Raw genomic sequence first — 18,589 nt, 5'->3', positions numbered from 1 at the left:
CTGAAATTGAGTTTGGATTGGTGAATTGTAATGGGATCTTTTCTTGCCAGAAAGAGTCTCTCTCTTGACTTTCACAGAAGCATAAACAGATCACCTTCCCTCTTTCTCAGGATCTCTTTGGAATGCACAGGGTGCAACCACTTATTCAAATACTACCTCTTAAACACCTCAGTAGGTGTGTGGTAAATCAGTGTTACTGTTACACTGTAGTGCTTTTGGAGCTGAGTAGTTGTGGATCTCCTGTATTAATTGCTGAAAGTGTCTTTTCCAGTCTTGTCTGGTTTTGTTTGTTTGTTTCTATAATACACATGCTTCAGTTTCTGGGAAAACTGTTTCTGGTAATGAAAGCTCTGCCTTTGCTATCACAGAACAGTTCCTTATCCCTCTCTTTTGCTGTAAACAAGGATAAATGGTTATGCTCCCTCAAAGCTAAAGTCTTATGTCAGTCACACCATATAAACATGTTCTCTTTTTCTCTTGCGTCTGTGTCAGGGAAAAAAAATGACAGCACTGGTGATTTCCTTCATCCTTTTACTTGTTTCAAATCTTGGAGTCGTGAGACATAAGCATAACCAGGACTTATTTAAGCAGCCCAAAGCTGATGTACAAAATGTAATTAATTTGGACAGTGACATCTCTCTGTAACCTTCCCACTCAACACGTCAGGTCTTTGTTCTCTGGCAGTGTTAAAGCTGGTGTCTTATTCCACTTTATCTCCGGTATTGCTCTACATCTTTCACTCCACCTCCAGTGTTTGTTTCTGCACAAAAATGTAAAAGCACTGGAAACATGTAGAAGTGTCTAAACGAATTGCTCCTTGGCATCCCTCTTAAAAGTTGTTTTCTCCCTGTCTTGGCAGTTCATTAAGACAGATGCATAAAACATCTGTATTAGTCATCTTTCACTGCCAGAATCCTGGCTACTCTGAAATAGCTGAAAAGCCCATTTCACTAATGGAAGAGAGAGTTAGCAGCAATCATTTTGACAATAATGGTTTCATGGACATCAGTCACTGCAGGAGGGAGGGGGGTGTGGAGCTGTGTAGGTGGTTTGTACATATGCTAAATAATTTCACCCAGGATTTCACAACATACAAGCTAGAAGACACTTAGAAACATTAGTCCTTTCATAAAGCTAATTATGGCATGGGAATCTAGTTCAATATTCAGTACTATTGCTGATTTAAAGGCTAAAAGTTTAATTGCAGGACAGGTCTGAAAATTGGAGTCCTGCTAGGTACCTCCCCAGGTACATATTTTATTGCCGTGCACAGTCAATTTGCTGTGCTTACAAAACATGCAGATATTTATCAAAAAGACCTCAGAATGCTTTGTGCAGCAGAGATTGTAGGCACACGCACAACATTTAACCCAATGAGTAAAATCTAATTTTTATTCCCTTTTATGGCCTGAAAACATGGCTCTCGTGTTTTCAGAAAAGTGGGAATCTCTTTCGAATCCCCCCACTAAATTTACAAAATGAGAACTTTAACCAAAATTTCCATTAAGCTGTGAAACTTAGCAGTATGTTGGAACTTGGATATCTGTTTTATAATGGAAATACTTGAACGAATTTACTTTAAAAAATTGATTGCTGTTCACGAAAGCAAGAGCTGAAATTTTTATTCCCAGACAAATTTCATGTGGAGGGGAGGTGCAGGAGGAGTGTTGTCAGTATTCTTTGGAAATACAATTACTTTCCCACAAATATACTTAATTTTAATATTTTTTTAATTTTTCATTTAAGTTTTTCAATATTTTTTTAAAGTCTCATACTGAAGAAAGACTTTAGGTTTTACAAAGACACAAGAAAAATATCTGAATTTTAGAGAAAGAAATAGTTTAGCCTTGAAGAACATCTCTAAAAAATACAGTGACATTTTCTCATTAAAAACTTTGTCCTGAATGAATGGCTGACAACTTTTAGTGTTGTATATTTGAATATCCTAAAATGAATAAGTAGATTATGCTTTACTGGACATGTTAAAAACAGGGAATAAAACTGTTACCATCCTTGTATTTTTGATGGATTCAAACTGACAGAGAGTGGGGTTAGATGGGATGTTGGGAAGGAATTCCTCCCTGAGAGGGTTGGGAGGCCCTGGCACAGGTTGCCCAGAGAAGCTGTGGCTGCCCCATCCCTGGAAGTGTCCAAGGCCAGGTTGGACGGGGCTTGGAGCAACCTGGGCTGGTGGAAGGTGTCCCTGCCCATGGCAGGGGGTGGAATGAGATGAGCTTTAAGGTCCCTTCCAACCCAAACCATTCTGTGATTCCATGGTTTTAATTTCTGTGAATTTGCTAAACTGTATATTCCACATGGCACAGTAAAACTGGTGCTTAAGAAAAATGCTGCACCTTCAACTGTCCTGCCTGATGTCTATGTTTTGCTTCACAGATATGCTGAACAACACAATCAGCAGCTACCATGGACCTTGTTCCGTAGGAGTGAAGTGGTTTTCCTGTGGGGACGTGCTCGTGGAAAAACAAAGATACACAAACTTCCTGGTGAAATGGTTCTGCCTGGCAGGAGGGTATGGAAGAAGCACAGATGTTTGCAAAGTCCCACACTTGCTGCTTGTGGCAGTATCAGCAGATGTTTCCTGTGAAATGTTTCTGAGTGAAATGTGTGAAGATTTATGACAGTCCTCAGTTAGCTGAAAGATTTATTCTTCGCTCCTGAGGTGTCCCAGGAAAATCCCATCTCTTGGGTAAAACATTTTCAATGCTTTCCCATTGGTTTCTAAAGTACTTCCCGATTAGAGCAGAAACATTTACAGTAAATAAGTTATTTGTGAATTCAAGTAGGGGTTTTGTCTTTAAACAGCTTGTGCTTTTAACACATTTCTTCTCAAGCCATAATTATCCAGTAAGTCATTTTATGATTCTTATTCCCAAGACAAACAGTGCACTGTAACATTTCATGTTCAAGGAGTCAGGAGCGTGCCTGTGATCCCTCTTTGAGCTCTGGTTGTTGTCAGGTCACCAGGAGGGAGCTCCCTACACTTGAGTGATTGACGTGACTGTGATGGGCAGCTGAAGCTCTGGGAATGTCTTCAGCCCTTTCAAACAAAGCAGGAACTAAAGAGCTGATGCTCTCTGGGCTACTCCTCATCTCCATGTATTAGTTTGAGAAGAGGTCAGAGACTGGTGAAATTATCTAACAATTATAACTGTAGTATTTCGTGCCTTTGGGGAAAGGGAACTCCTTTTATATTCAATATTCCTTGTGCACTGAAACAAGCTAGAAAATTGGAAGTGCCTTCTGAGGGAAGCCATTCTTATCCTTTCTGTTCTACACTGAGGAAACATTTGAATTGGGAATAAAAACCCACTGTATTGCAGAGCTCGCTGCAGTCCCATAGGATGTGGGGAAATCAGGAAATGGTTACCTGAAATAATTTCCCCAGTGTAAACAATGTGTAAAAAGTTGCAGATAATGGTATTGTTTAAGCAAACATGACTTTTTTTTTTTACTTTAATGATAAATACAGCAAAAAATTGAATAGTGCACAATCTAAGAGTATTTGGCTTCTTTTGCATATCAATATGCTATAAATATATATATACACATATATGTATGTGTATGTGCACGTGTATAATACATAAAAAAATACAAATGTGTTGATTGGTTTAATTAGGTTTTAGTGATAGGTGTCTTTAGAAGTTGAAAGTTCCATGAAGAAAATGTCATTACTCCCCTAACTGCCTGCACTTTTCATAACTTTTTCTTAATTTGTCTTGCTGTCCATCAAAGTTAAAACTCAGCACCATAGAACCTTAAAGACAAAGCATCAGATGTTTGAAGTGACCTACCTTTCTGTACCTGTTTCTGCATTTATTTATTTTTTATGCAGAGCATGTGCTCAGAATTAAGTTTGTTACAAGATTCTGCCTTGGCAAATGTTTTGCCTTTAAATAATAAAGGACAGAAATATTTCATTTTTGCAGTTGCAGGTTAATTTGGACACCAAAGCTTCTCTTTACTAAACATCACAATTTAAAAAAAAAATCACTTTTTGATAAGTGGAATCAAATATATTTAATATTATTCGTACCTCAACGCAAAGTTTAAAAGTAAACTATGAAAACTATATATGGATCTGTGGTTTAAGACAAGGGATAAACACAAACCTGATATTGGAATGAAACAACTGCCAGGAGTAGTGGAATCTTGTGCTTTCAGGTGAAGTATTTTTTGTGCAGAGCATCCCATTCTCATCCATTTTATTCGGGAAGAATTTCTCCATATGCAACACAACTCAGCCACTGAAGACTGAAGGGACACCTGCACTTTTCAGAATAACCTCTATATTGGAATTCATTATTAGTAGTTAAGAAGGGAGAACAATATTGTGTGGAAGCCAGAAATAAATAAGAATGCTTTATTTTATTGCAGATTCCTTTGGCAATTTTTTTTTTCACTCCCAGCTTAAGCTTTTTTTGATTGACTCCCTGACTGAGCTCGGGTTTGGTTTGATGCATTTTCATCTCTGTCATTAATACAGGCCCATATGATAGTTATGAGATATTTGCTGTATCCTTTGCACTTCTGTAGTAATTCAGAAAAATGACTGTACTGCTTTCTGCCTCAACCTTATTGCAGCCCTGTGTGCCCAAAATAAAAGAACATTACTGGCATGGTAATAACTAGAGGTAGGAATACACACTTCTAATAACTGAAAGAGGTTTTTCTGTCCATTTCTTGCAGAAAACTGAAGTTAAATTCATTAGGATTATTTTCTTTGGTCGATTGGTTTTTATTTTTTTAACATATTGTGTTAGATTTGGAGTCCTCCGATCCCAGTGGAGAAATTCCCATTTTGTTTAGTGGATTTTAGATGTAGCCTCTCGAAAGAAAGTTCCCTGTAAATTTTTCTCCTCTAAATTATTTTGTTTGAGCATTATTACTTTGGGAAAATGCATGAAGAAATGTCTCTTGCTGCTGTCATACAAATGTAAGGCAGCCTTTCTTTACCTCTGGGCCTGTTTAGCAAATATTTAACCTGACATTTTTCAGAGTGGAAAAAAATTATTTTTTGTATTTGTGACAATTAGGATGGTTCAACTCAGATGCATTAAATGTATCTAGTGGGGCTTGTTTAGATTTAAATACAAAATGTCTCTATCACAGTTTGAAGTGATAAAAAAAGTCATATTTTCTGTTACGGCTTCCTGTGTACGTCTACAAGTTGCAATTCTACTTCCAGGAAATGGAATACAATAGTTACTTACTTGGTAGGATTAAAGCATAAGGATAAATATAGAAGACACTCAGCGTTATTTTATCATTTTTCACTTGTTTTTAGTGGTTTTTTTTCATGTTCCCTCTCTGCCTGAGAAGTATGTCAACCCTCTCATATTTTGTCATAATTATGCCTGTAGATCAAATGGTTGTGGGACTGTGATGTTTGCAGAGGCTTGAGGAATGTGCCCAGTTGATAACAATGGTGCTTGAACATAAAAAGACAATAAAACAGGTGATAAACTACAATCTGTTTTCTCAGTGTTGTTGATACCTTGATGGGGATGTGAAGGGAAACATTTCATATTGGTTTAGATTCCTGTTCAATACAATTTAGAACAAATCTTTCCTCAAAAAGGGAAGGCTTATCTTTCTCATTCAATCATGTTTGATGTATGTTCTAAGGCAATTAAACAAGGAAGATCCACATAGCCTGAAAATATATAAAACTGCAAGTGTTCATGTTTGAACAATAGAGAAAGTGATGCCAGTTTGATGTTCACCTGAACATGAATGTGCAACAAAAGAGTTTTATTTTCCTTAAAATTCTGCTCAGTTGTTCAGAACCTGGTAGGAATCTGGCTTTGCTAATAGGGCAGCTGTGGCTTTTTAAGAAACAAAAATGGTAGATAGGCTCAGTGTACTTTAAAGACATATTTTGTCATAGTCGATGGCTCATTATGTTGGGCTTGGTGTAATTCAATTATCTTTGTAAATTGTGCCGTGAGCTGGGAACTGCATCCTGCTTGATGGCAGTCAGGAAGAGGCACCAGGGGGGATTGCTTTATCATAAATCTTTAGACAGTACACGGCTGGAAGGTGCTGTGCTGGCTCTGGTTGCATGCTGTGTGCTGGCACAGGTCGATGCAGCCTGGCTGAACTTTATGTACTGCCCGAGCAAGGACTTCTCCATCTCAGTTCTGTGTGCAACTGCAGCTAAATCCTAAATCTGAACACTCAAATCTTCATCAAGAAGCAGCCTTGAATGTTGGGTGGGATGTACACGCTGTGCTGGGAGCTAATGCAAGGTAAGAAGCATGTTAAAGTTCCTTCCTCCGGAGAGATACAGGGCTCAGCCAAGCAGGGGAGCAGCAGTTTTGTACCATTGTATTTGTACCAATGTATTTGTACCATACCTCTTCATCATTATTAGACAAAATTGCAAGTCTGAAACCACTGTCATTAGACTGATCCCAGGCCTGAGCAAGGGAACAGCAGGATGGAGGGAGGAAGGGCTGATGTTCCCTGTTGGTGGGTTACTCCTCTTCTTTCCTTTGGTGTGGCAAAGGACTCTTTCTGGCTTTAGGCAGAGAAAAAGAGGGAAGCAGTTTGGGAAGATTGTGAGAATCGTGTTTCCCAGCTTCCAAGAGAACAAAAAGGCTTTACAGTACTTGAACTGTGCCAATGAACACAGGTTTGGGGACGTGTACAAATAGGGAACCAGCGAGGAGTGCTGCTGCTGGAGATCCCCACAGATCTACAGGATGGGCAGGAGGAAAGGGCTGATAAACCTGGACATCTCAGGGCTGCTGCTGCAGTTTCCACGGTGGGAAGGAACCGTGCCTGAGGGAGCTCACCCTGGGGCCAGAATGTGAGAACAGCCTCTGGAACTTCTAGGTAAGCAATGGTGCCTATGGATCGTAAGCAATTGTAATGCATCTCTTCCTGAATGAGATTTTGGGACAATCAGGGGCCTTCCCTTTCCTCTGGAAAAAATCATAGCTGGAGGCACATTGTATGGTAACACTTTGTTTGTGTAAATCTTCATTTTATGTACCTGCATTAATTTTGTATTTTATAATAGGAGATATATCCTACATTGTGGATCTTGTCCTGCAAAAGGGGTCCTCAACCCAGTTTTCTCTATGTAATAAATATTACAGAGATTCCATTTTCAGAAGTCATTGTGAACTAGAAATTATTTTTTAAGAAATGTATCTTATTCAATTAGAAACATTCAGCTAATCTCTATCTTGTAGGTTATTAATATTACTTAGCCTCTTTTTAATGTATGTTTATAAGATTAATTTATGTCTGTAGGAGACCAGAAACTCTTCTGAGAAGTTAAATATAGAGTTTGTGTCCAACACAGATCAAAGATTAAAAGGCTGATGTGTTGTGTGTGTACACACAGTCATGTATGTGGACTGATATTAAAATTTCTTCTTTTTTTTTTTTTTATGTTCAAGGAAAGATCCCACTCCTCTCTGCAATAATCTACCTGCATCAGAGGGAAGAAGGTCTTATGGGAATGGTCCTGTTAAAAAGGACCTGCCTTTGTGTGCACAGCATGGACACCACACAAAAAATCAGGTTATATGCTTTTACATTAAAATATGGCCACTGTAACCTGGTGCTTGAGAGCTTCTGGTGTAAGACTGTAATTTATAGTGACAAGTTATAAACCTCCCCTCTGGTTTCTTCCTCTCCTATCAGTCTGTCCCTCATCTATTCCTCATTTGTAATGTTTTTTGTTTTAAATAAGTGTGAAATATTTTTATAAACATTTTCTCTCCCCAAAATGAGGGGTTTTTACATGAGAAAACTGTGCTATTTGTGGTCTAGACAGGACAAGACTTTTGAGGGAGGGATGGAGAAGAGATTATATGATATTTTAATCTTTATTAGCTAATAACTCCTAAGGAGTTGATTAGAAAATTCTGCCAGGTTGATAAAACTCTGACCTCTGAAGGTGCTTTCATTAGAACCACTACTACAAGGAGAGTCTGGTAAAAATTCTGTATCGAGAAGGTCCTTTCCCAAAAGACAAAAATATATTGTGTGGGCTGAGCTTTGAAGCTGTGTTTTTGGAGCATTTTTTAATAAAACTCAGTTTTGCTCATGAGCAAAGATAATAATTCAGAGTTCTAGACCTTGTTTTGTTCTAGGGTAATATGGTATGTTGAATTTGGGAACAGTTTTCTTGCAAGTTTTTTTCAAATTTTTATAGGACTGATTTTAGAATAGGATCTCCTGACAAGAGATGCAAATTATAACCACCTGAATATACTTTACTGATGATGTCAGCACTGTAAATCAGATATACAGTTGTTGTAAATGTGGACCAGATGATCTGAGCTGCTGATACACTGTGTAAAAACAAGAAAATAATATAATAGCAAAAAAACTTTTAAAAATGTTTTATAGATGTGTGGGACAGAGATCAGCAGAGACTGTACTCTTTCCTGTTCCCTGCTGATCTTGTTTGCAAACAAAATTCCAGAGGACCTGGAATTTGTTTTGTTTCAGCTGGACCCCTGCATTGATCTGCTTCATCTTTTTAAGTCATCCTACTCTTCTCCAGAGTGCTCAAGATATCTGATTTTGTTTAGGTCCAAGGTGACACTGAAATGCTGGTGTAGGGATGGGTGGTTTCTATTCAATTAACAAAACAAGTTTTTGGTCTCGGATCTGTTAAACCATTGGAGATAGTGCAGGGAAAGAACAGGACAGAGTTGAAAGCTCTAAAGAAAAATAATCAAGCCACTGATGACAGGCATAATTTTGTTATTCCATTCAAGAGTCTCACTGCAAAATTGATAGTGTTTGGATGTCCATCTCTCATATTCTTATGTGCCATACCAGGCCCTCTATCACAGTTTTTCTTTTCCTCTCTAAAGCTATCTATTTTTTTTCACCAGTTCCCTCTTATGCCAAGGAGCTGCTATCACTCAGTGCTAATGAGAACAAAACCCAGCAAAAATTCTATTTGAAAGCCCTTATACCCCAAACAAGTGATTGGATATTTAGCTTGAGAGCTGTGTGTGCTCAGCCTCTATAACTAGGGCATCTTTTTAGATACTTATTATTGTTTTAGGTTTCATACATGTTTGAAAAGCCCTTGTGACTAAGTGTATCATTAAAGGAATAAACACAATCTTCACTTGTGGAAAATATTTTTCCCAAGTTTTACAGATACTCCAGCACTCAACTTCCATCATAGCTTTGTTTTCTCTGAGATGAAAGGTTGAGAAGAGCCCCTTGAATGAAAAGAAACAAGTTTCTGGCCCTTGCCCCAGGTGCTCTTTCCTGATTTTTTTGCAAATGTGCAAACTGTGGTGGGAGAAAAAGGAAAAAGTAAGAGAGAAAAATAAGTAACTTTGTCCAAAACCAATTTCTCATGTCCTGCTCTTACAGCCTGTCAGGATGATTAGCTCTTCAGGGGCTTGTGGTGAAGCACAGGAGCCCTTGAAGTGCCCGTGTTAAGAGCAGTTGCTGCTGGACTCTGTGTGCAGCCACCTCCCAGCACGAGGTGCTGCTCCAGCTGGAACATCAGAAGGAAACAGCCGGGAAGGGAGCCTGGCACTGCGGGATTGCTCGGCCTTTCTTGGACTGCTCAGGCTGTCTTTCCAGCTAAAAGCTTCAGCTTAGGAACAGTTTCCTCCTGGGATGCTCCAGGATAAACAGTGTTCTCTCAGGTTTGGCCCCCTGTTCCGTGGCAGCCCTCCAGTGCTGCCCCATCAAGCTGGGCACTCCCAGACAGCCAGGGATGGATCCCTACAACACTTCCCTCAGCCTGCCTTCCTAAGAGCAGCGTTCCTGTGGGCTGTGACAGCCCCATCACGCCATTTCAGGTGGTTTGCACTGAACAAAGCACACAAAGTGCTGATGTTTTACTGTGCATGGTCCAGAGGGGGTCCTGTGGCGGGGTCTCGGAAACATTTCCTGTTCCAGACAGTGATTTGTGTCACAACCCTGGTGTGAACCATGACTGACATGCTGAAGATGAAAGCTCTACTGCAAAACAAACCCTAGAAAGTGAAGAGCTACTCTCCTGTTTGATCTTGGTGCTCAGCCACAGCTCTTAAGTACCCTTTCTATAGACAGTGGCAGTTTGCCTGCATTGCTTCCAGCTTTTTAACTTTAGCTTAGTAGTGGCTACCAATGTTGTCAGCAGCAGTCTTTCTTCAGATGAAGCAGCTGTATTCATATATAATAGTGAATATACAAATAAAAACTATGCCTGTACAAACAAATTTGGTTTAGACATATATATGTGTGCGTATAAAAATGCAAAGGGGTGAGAGCCAGAGAGAAACCCAAGTGGTGAAGTGAAGGTTAAGATCATTATTCATGTCTACCTCTACATTTATGCTCCCATAGCATAAGGAAGGTTTAAATTTGATTTCTCCCTGTAGCTGGTAAATCCTACAGCACACAATAAGAGAAATAAAACTAACTCTTGAGCCTGACTAACCACAACCCTCTCCTGCAAACAATCTGCAATTTTGAGCAATTGAACATGGGGGCAGTTTTCTTTAGTTTCTTTCCTCCTTCATGTACATTGGGAGCAGAAACACATTTTGTTGCTAACAGCCAACAGGGAAAGCAGAAAGCAGTTTAGTGTTTATAGGATTACTGACTGGTTTGGGTTGGAAGGGACCTTAAAGCTCATTTCATTCCAAGCTCTGCCATGGGCAGGGACACCTTCCACCAGCCCAGGTTGCTCCAAGCCCCCTCCAACCTGGCCTTGGACACTTCCAGGGATCCAGGGGCAGCCACAGCTTCTCTGGGCAACCTGTGCCAGGGCCTCCCCACCCTCACAGGGAAGAATTTCTTCCCAATATCCCATCTAACCTTGACCTCCATCACTTCAAAGCCATTTCCCCTTGTCCTGTCACTCCAGGCCCTTGTCAAGAGTCCCTCTCCACCTTTTTTGCAGGCTCCCTTTAAGCACTGAAAGGTCACAATCCCAGAGTATATAAAAACCTTCCTTAAAGTAGTAATCATGATTTGAGAGGTCGAGAAATATTCCTCATAAATCTGAGGCAAAAGCTCCTGTTTGTAAGTGGGATTTGCAGTAGTATTTGCCACTCTGTGTCCTGTCCTGTATCCTGTACTTAGTTCTTTTAAGGTGAAATGAGATCAGACAAACATTTAGGTGCTGTTGCCTTACTTTTTTGGTGACCAGCAACAAGACTGCTTTTACTTTTAATGCTGAAGCTCTGTCAAACTTCAAATTATAATGTATTACTAATTTTCTATGTCTTGCTTTTGAAAAGCATATGTTGCATAACCAACATAGGAATGTAGGTATGAATCTTAATTATGCACTTAGATTATATAATGGCATTCAGGATATTGGGGATTCTGTAAGGCCACTACTCTCCATCCTGGATAGATCTGAAATATCTCTGGAACACTTATGGGATGTGCAACTTGATACTGTAACTTCAGATTCAGAGGCAGAGCAGTTGGTTTGTTAAGTGGCAGTAGAGGATTTTTAAAAGGTGACTCCTTCATCCTTAAACTTGAAATATAATATAGATTTGTAAATCAGAGGGTATTATTTGACTTTAGGCAATCTGAGGTAAAAGGGGAAAATGTATTTTCAAAATATATATTATCTACCCTGTCTTTATTTTCTTTAGAAAAGAGCTGTCAATGAGAACAATAAGATCCTAATTTTCCCTTCTCTCATCAGTCTGCTATCCTTTCAGCTTTCTTGGCTTTCTAGCAATTGATTTTTCTAAGGAACAAACTTCATATTCCTCAGCTTGTCAACTTTAAGGTATTTTTTCCTTTTTTAACTGTTTTTACCTGGGCTCCTCCATGGTGGTTTCTTAAGACAGAAAGTTAGCTGGCCTTCAGTTATTTAGAAAAACAACCAGAAAGTGAATGGCTTTTAGTTATTTCTTGTTCTGCAGTGTATGTTCTTCAGTAGTGTTTAAGAGCATGTTGCATCTTCCTGACAATAACTCAGCAAAGACACTGGGAAAAGGAAGTTTTCACATATGATCTCAAACCTGTGGTTTTATACCTGGACTGAAGCTAAAATATCTTCTGAAGTAATGATTGCCATTACACTCAGTCTTACTAGAAGAACAAAAATACAGAACCATTGCTTGAGAATGAAGTGCATCAGTTTATCCTCTGAACTAGAAAAATAAAAGTAGAGGGATGTTGTGTATATTCCTGCAAGAGACAAAAGAGAGGTCTGGGAAAAGGAATCCAGTGCCCAAGTCATTAGAGAAAAGTGTGGCCTCAGAATCAGACAGAAAAAAAACATGTAAAATAAAAATAATTGTATTATGACTGCACTAAGGAATAATTGTCTATGGGAGGAAATGCTTGGAATTAAAACCAAACATATCAAACTAATTCAGTTTGAGGGGACATATTTAAAATCAAGTTTTGACTGAAGTTGCAGCAGAAGAAGGCTTTATTTCATGAGAAAGGGAAGGAAGGTCTTTAATGTGCATTCCAGGCTAGAGCTGCACATAAGACTGCTGTCCATGGCAATTGATGTCTAGAGATTAGATATTAATAAGAATTTGTTAAATTACTTAGTGTATGCATTTCACAGAAAATGCAGTAAAAGGTGGGTAGAAGGGCACATAGTAACTGAATTGCAATTTTCTTGTACTTGAACAAACTATTGACCAAATTTTCAAATGCCAGTGACTGAATGGGAATGACAGAGAATTCCAAACACTGAAATCCAGACAGTCCTGCTGTAAAAATTTAACTGCACTAATAGCACAGAAGTCAAGTTGTTAAATGATGTGGAAGTGTTTCAAGACAACCAAACAGCGAAACACTGAGAAATTTGATTATCAGTCCTGCTTCAGCTCTTCATTTTCAATTGTGTCTCCTTTTTATAAAATAATACTTAAGGGTTTTTTTTATTTGGTTGGTTTGGTTTGGTTTTCTGGCTTTGTTCTTTTGTCTGGGGTTTGTGGTAAATTATTAATATGTTTTAAATCTGATTCAGATGTTGTCATTCTTAAAAAAAAACTAACAAGCAAAAAAAAACCCCACCTGATTTTGGTATTTTGAAAGAGGCGGGGAAGAAAAGGGATTTGAAAATACCAGAGGGATGGGTGAAATAAACCTCCAAAACCAGAATGAAGCAATAAGAGACCTTTCCTTTTCTACTTTCAGTGGGATTACAGGTTCACAGAATATAGTTTGCAAACACAGGATAATACATGAGCTTCTTGCTTAATTTCAGAAACGAAATATCATGAGACATTTTCTCATTTGACGAAAACACGCTTTTTTCAATGACTTGGCACCCAATTTTTATCTACAAAAAGCCTCCTTTGACTCATCTGAAAGCTGTGCTGTCACTCAGTCCATTTTATTCCAGCCAATATCCACAGGTTTGGGGCAAAAAGCACCAGATCAATGTTTGCAGTAGCTATTCTTTGCCAGGTTCTTTGCCATTACTCTTCCCAGTATATCTTGTTTGTGTATTTGACACATGCTTTATTAATTTTGGGACACGAGATGCTGCTCAGCCTGTTACAACCTGTTCCATGAAATTCTGGAACTTCTTCCTGTGCTTAATTCTACTACAAAACAGAACTCCAGGTCACAGCAGTGACGAGTAAAATGATGGGAACTGCACCTCAGTGTGTTTAGGAGCCAGAGCACCTGAATTAAGACTTTTAAAGAAGCAGCAGTTCATTGATGAGCAGCTTTTAAAAGCTTTCAAATATTCCTAAGAAATACACACCGAGGTACTTGAGACTGTCTTCTTTACAATCAAAAGCATCTCTTCAGTCTTATTGACTCCAGAGACTTTCCAGGTATTGCATAAAATGCATTTGGTTTTTTTTTTTTTAAGTTTCTACACCTTTTATTACTGTTCTGCTGTCCCTTCAGTGCAGGGCAAACAATGTTATAACCTTTGTGATCTTCCTCTTGCAAATGCTGCCCTATTACTGTTATATCTTTTCCAGAAGAGCAACTACCACCTGGTTGGATCTGTGTGCTGGCTTGGTATAGGAACAAATCCAATAAGGCTTATTCAGGACTCTGCCAGACTCATTTGGCTTTTATGAGCCTAAGTAACAATAGAAAAAAAACCCCTACATAGTGTTTAACTCGATATTCCATCTCTCTGGAAGAGTGATGTTATTGGATATATCAGTGAACAGGGCCTTGAGCAGTTCTCCATATTTCCCATCAGTTTGTTTGCCCTCCTTTAGTCTCCTATCACCTCATGAGCAATGTTTTTGTTTTCTGGGACCTTCACTGCAAAGCCAATGGAAATGTCTTCTGATCTGATCTCAGGTCCCACTAATGTCAGTTATTATTCTTCCATGTTCCAAATAGCCTGTGTTATGTGATTTAATATTAGCTTTTCTCTTAGGGTACAGATTCAAACTTCAGTATATGAGTAAGCTCTAGGAAGCCAGGAAATACCTTGGCTTTTTTCTTCTTAATTAAGGAAATACAGTTTGAATCAAGACAAACTACCATGATCCCCCGAGGGGAAGTTCCCAGAAGAAGGTAAGAGGTCTTTGTGCACTGAGGAAATTAGGTCAGAACAAGAATGCATTTTTCCTATTTTTAGTCCAGATTTGAGTGGCATTAAATGATAATGGACAGATGGAGGAATCCCATGCAAGAGGTCACCTAGTAATTTATTAATTTTTTTTAGTCCAGGTTGGATGCAAATCCATCAAAATCTACAGTTGTTACAACTGCTAATGGGTTCCTAATTAGAAATTAGCCATCCATATTAATAATATACAATGTTTCTCAAGTCTGTCAACCAAGAGGATTAAACTATTAACAGCCTAACTGCCATGTTGGTTCATGCTTATTTAAGAATATGATTTTATATACTCTATAGCCTTTTCTCTCCTCATGTCCAAATAGTTTTGAGGTGAGTTTTAGCATTTTTTTTCCAATTAATTCTATGCCAACCCATTTTAATGGCCTAGTTTGACTATTTAAAAATTTCACAGTATTTGTAGGGATATTGTTTGTATGGCTGTGGTTATTTCAGAAAGATTTGTTTGCTTATTTGACATTTATGCTGTAGAGAAATAAGTTGCATTCATCAGGAGATGTGGAATCAGTAGACCTACTGATTTGGGTTGGTTGCTTGTGTCTGATCAATAGAAAATATAGAAAATAAAGTTTTGTTGGGAAAAGTCTAAATTAATTCTAATAAAGTATTACCAGGATTACAAAATAGAGGTATTTCTTGCTTTATTTGCTTCCTGAAAACTCTGCAGATTAATTGTACTCTGTACTCCACTTGAGACAGCAGAAATGGACACAGCCAAAATTAAGAAATTGTCTTAGGTTGGAAGGTTACTTAATTATTTACTTACACTCCCTTCATTGGAGCAGCATGTTTTTATCATTGACATAAGTGAAATTAGACATAATAATAATGTTGGGATATTAATATAACTCAAAGAAATAAAGGTTTAGTATCAGGCAGGCTGGATTCAATTTCAGAGGTGGGAGAGCCAAGAAAAAACTTCAATGCCTTGTTTGGTTCTTCAAATGTCAAACTGCAAAGGATCTAAACTGGTGATACAATTTTGGACTCACTCAATTATGCTCAAGACGATTTGGGGATCTTGCTGTGTCTCTGAAAAGCAAGAATCTGCAGAGCTCCCATGACACACAGAAATCCCAAACCACCCTGTTAAATAATTCACAGTTTTCCAGTTAGTTCAAGCAGATTCCCTCTGTACACTTGAATTAATCCTGTTGAAAATCGGGGATGGTCAGTTTGGGGAAGTTGTCATCAATATTTCAAGACTTTTTAGGCAGGAAATTTCAAAATACAGAGTTCCAACCAGATTCTGTGTTTGCTAATGAACAGCACGTGTAAATGTGTTGCAGTTGGATGTGGTCATGCAGAATAATTATGCAAATAATTAAGTGTCACTGAATTTCACAGCATTGAACCCTCATATACGTTATAAAAAGGCTTTTTCAAAGCAGTGAGCTGTTAAACCTGCGTGTGCTATAGAACCTTAACTGATGAGGATGTTTTGGGGAATTTTTTCTGGTTATTTTCCTCCTTAAAAAAGTGTTATGAATCAAGATGGTGATTGGACTTGGTGATCTGAGAGATCTTTTCCAACCTAAACAATTCTATGTTTCTAAGAAAGGGCAAAAGAGGGAAATACTTTCATTCAAAGGATTGATGCTTGTAGTTTCTTTGTGTCCTGATATTTTCAAAAAGCCACTTGCTTCAAAGTATCAGACAACTGAGGAATTGATTTAGGCTTGTAGGTGAGCTCAGGAGAAGAAATGTGTGTGCTGTGGTCAATATTTTAGCTTTAATAGGAATTTGAGTATTCCAAAGTTCACTCAGACCTTTAATGGATATGTTAGTCTTCACTAAGGCCAAAAGTAATGTTCTCTAATTCTTGCAAATAAATATTTTAGGATTTCTCTTTTCTAATGTGAGTGCTCAGATAATTGAGGCAAAGTGTTGGTGTTTAATCATTGCAATTAATTTTAATTGTAAATGTACATTTCCAGAAGAAAAATTATCCAGAGTACCTTTGCAGTTGTTTTTTTTCAAATGTGAACAGTCAATCCTGATAGTGCCTAAAGCATTAAAAGCAAACAGCAGCAGACATCCCATAATTGTTGATTTAGGCTACATTAAAATTGAATAAACTCTTAATAAGTTAAAAAATAAGCTAAAGCGAGTACCTCATTAATCTTATTTTAAGTAACTAAAAGCAATGTAAGAGCGTGTTGAGTTTCAGCAGAGGTGCTGGTAAGTTTTTTGTTGGCAGGGAAATATTCACACTGTGCTGGAATATTGCCTGAAAAGTGCAGGAGTTATTCATACAGTGGTGCTGATTCATCCAGTACAGGCAGACTGCTTATTGAGACTTATTAAGAGTGGTTGGAGTGTCCTAATTAGCGTTCTGTGTTCTGTTCTTGTTCCTGTGATGGCACTTGAAGGTCAAAAAAAAGAAAAAAAAAAAAAAAGGGAAAACAAATTAAATTAACTGAAAGATGCAAAGACATTTCTGAATATTTCTTTTCAGCAAGTGGATCGCTTTTAGGGCAGTTATTTGTCTGACCAAAGGTGGGGACATGGTGGTTTTGCTCTTTCTTTAAATACGATTTTATACAACTTCACCATTTGGGAGTTGGCAAGATGATAATAATTTAAGTTTTTTTCCTATGATAGTCACTGGGAAACAAATACTGCCCTTTGGGTTGTGAGGGTATGAACCAAAGATCTCCAGCCTTGCTGGAAATAGCTGGACTTTGAAGAGGCCAAGCAGGAAGGACTTGTTGCTGTGGCTGTAGGTACCCACCAATTAATGTTACAGAGTGAGGGGGAGGAATGACCTCAGTATTTGAAAATATCGAGCTGTGTCTGTGGGTAGTTGTGCTGAAGGGTTTGTCAGCAAACTTGAAGAAAGAAACAGGATTAATTTTTCACTTTGTTTTCAGGACTTTATGGTAAAGCTTAATGAAAACCCCAGTATATAATAACTGCTCTCTTCACTTTTTTTTCTAGTATATATGCATTTTTTGACTATAGTGGTCACTCTTAGAAACTCTAAGTATGGGTTTTATTGGGGAATGCTGAAATGTCTATCTCTGAATTTGAAATGGATTTGACTAAAATTTAGGCTGTTGCAGCATAAAGCTTGTCTTGTTTGCTAAGGAAACCAGCAAATTTGTGTAACATTTTTTCACTGCCTGCTTATAGGCAGATCTTTGGTCAGACCATTTCTGCTTGGCTTATTCCATAGTTAATTCAATGGAATTTCCAGAAATTTTTCCAATGTCTTTGATATCAGAAGCAGCATTAGCCATAAAAAAACCCACCAAAACCAAAACAAACAAACAAGCAAAAATAATAAAAAAAAAACTTACAGGAAAAAATCTGAAAAAAGAAGCTGGAATATACAATATATTCTTGACTTACTGAAGAAACTGTTTTTCAGTTTCCAGGATACAGCTCTCACTGTGTCAACATAAACTCTGCTGCATTGTTAACCCACCCCTGCAGAAGCTCTCTGTAGCCAAAGGATGCCATCAGCAAAGGTGTGAATGTGTCACTTCAAATGAGATGAGTTGGTACTTCCCATGATCTGTTTGTTTTCAAGATTTTACAGCGTTAAAGAAAACAGTGTTAATTCTTAGTTTACAAATTGAGGCGGCCTTTATCTGCACTTGATCCACGCTGAAACTCATGTATTATTTCATAAGAAGTGGAGCTAAATCATGCAAATACAGCATGGTTAAATATGAATACAACTAAAAGCAGAATCAAACTCGGGATTTTATTACTTATCCCTTTTAAATTTCTGTGTAATCTGAGGCAATTCTGGAAGCTGCTAAAGAATGTGGAAGGAAGAGATGAACAGGTTTATGGCTGGCACTTTTGGCTGGTAGTACTGAATAGAAGTTAATCTCAGAAAATAAATTTTAATGAAAAGAAAAAAAACAATCCAGAGCCAAATTTGACCTGCACCATTGACTTTGGAGAATTCTGACTGGGAAGCTTTGTTGAAGTTCTCTGTTGGCCTGATGATTAAAACAATTCACTGGCAGGAGACAGAGTCTTGATGCAGCAGAAAACAGCAAGTAAAAGAAGAATGTGATACGAATG

Source organism: Pseudopipra pipra, chromosome 14 (assembly GCF_036250125.1).
Source record: "Pseudopipra pipra isolate bDixPip1 chromosome 14, bDixPip1.hap1, whole genome shotgun sequence".
NCBI classification, from domain to species: domain Eukaryota; kingdom Metazoa; phylum Chordata; class Aves; order Passeriformes; family Pipridae; genus Pseudopipra; species Pseudopipra pipra.
Note: the sequence above shows the minus strand (reverse complement) of the source record.